Source organism: Hippoglossus hippoglossus, chromosome 3 (genome assembly GCF_009819705.1).
Source record: "Hippoglossus hippoglossus isolate fHipHip1 chromosome 3, fHipHip1.pri, whole genome shotgun sequence".
NCBI lineage: Eukaryota > Metazoa > Chordata > Actinopteri > Pleuronectiformes > Pleuronectidae > Hippoglossus > Hippoglossus hippoglossus.
Window position 1 is genome coordinate 2531363 of NC_047153.1, and position 1928 is coordinate 2533290.

Genomic DNA, 1928 nt, shown 5'->3' on the forward strand with positions numbered 1-1928 from the left:
GTTCGGCATTCAGTTGTGATGGTTAAGGTGAAGGTTAGGGGGTGGCAAACACATTATGCCTGTGAGTCGCCATTATTTTTACGAACTCTGCTAAATGCCATTCCTCCAAAATACTTCCACTAACTTGTTGATGTCACGATTAAAGTTTGACACGTCACTCCTTTGCCGTAGGTGTTAAATCATTTTGATAACTGGTGTCTTTAATTAAATCAGGTAAATGAATTTTGAAATTTTTTACACACTTAATTTTGTACGGCTTTTATTTATTTGCTTCTGTGTAATGTCGTCTCCTTTTTATATTATTTTTATTTGTAATCACTGCTTTTGCTTTTACATGATGTTGTCATCACCATCATCACTGATGAAGAACCAACTCACAATGACTCAGCCATGAATTAATATGACAACAAGATGTTTTCAGTAGCATCATCTGCAGCCTCGTGTATTGATATGAGTTATTTGTGTATTAAACAAAATATACAGTAGACACAGTTAATGATAAATTAGAAGGTTGTATTAGAGAATAGGCAACACTTTTATTTTATCTTATTAATCTCTGCATCCTGGAATAACTCCCCCCAATGGACTGCATCTATTTACTGGTTTTATTTACTTCATACCAGAAGTTAATTTCAGGACATAGAGTTCATCTCCGAGCACAGAGATCGCTGCAGGACAGAGACTCTTAGGTAATCATATCATACAAGTACTTTTACTTTTAACATTTTCAAAGCAATTACTTACTTTGCTCAAGTCAAAAGTGAATGTATACTTTTATTTCAGTACATTTTTACCTTTTAGTTTCTACTTTTACTTAAGTAAATCAAAGTAAGAGTCCTTCCTCCACCTCGGCAGTTATCCTTGTACAGACCAAAATGCCTAAACTAGAACTCTCAAGGCGAAGGATGGTGTTTTCTAAACTTTTCATTCACACACACACACACACACACACACACACACACACACACACACACACACACACACACACACACACACACACACACACACACACACACACACACACACACGCTCTCTGCTCATTACTGTCTACATTTGTTATACAAGACTAGGTAATTATTTGTATGACTGTCATTACCTAACAACTTAATCTTCTTCCTCTTGCTTTACTTGAGGGCTCATATTGAATGTTTATTATCTCCATGTAATGTTTTCTTTCCTTTTGTTCTTAATTAGTCATCAAGCTGAATCTCCTCAGTGCTGCACGTCTGCTGCTGAATAATCTTTATGTCCCCCCCCCACTGCTCTCTGCTCGTAGGTCTCCTTAAAAACAACATTTCCTTCATTTCATTTACATGAAACAATTGTGTTATTTTCCCTTTTCCTCTTCTCTGATTTTAAAACAAAAAGGAAAAGCAAAAATTTGATGGGGGTTACTTTGATGTAATTCAACTAATATATGAAAAGTTGGATTCAGATAAGAAGGGATGATTATTAACTTAATTATTAATTAATTATTATCTATCTTTAAAGGCCTTGTGCATATTAATTTAATATTATTGCCCTAGATAAACAGGACACACCTCGTTCTGGTAGATTTTAGGTCTGCTTATACTTCATATGAATAATAATATATTTTAAAAATTAGATTTTTCTTCCATATTTGACCCCGACTCAAAACCAATGCTAACTTGTATTATTACCATAGAATCACACCTCCCCCTAGTAGACTTAAGTGATTCTCATATTTTTAAACAAAATATTGATATTGAGAAAAAAATCAAAAATTCTGAAAAGTTATTGTTGTAAAGCTTCTATTTCACGACTCTAAACCAGTGTGAGATTGTTTTGTTACCACAGATAAACTCCTCTTCTTGAGTGACGCTCAGATTTAATATATTATTATTTTATATATATATATATATATATATTATGTTATATACATATTTTCTCTGATATTTCACGCGCAG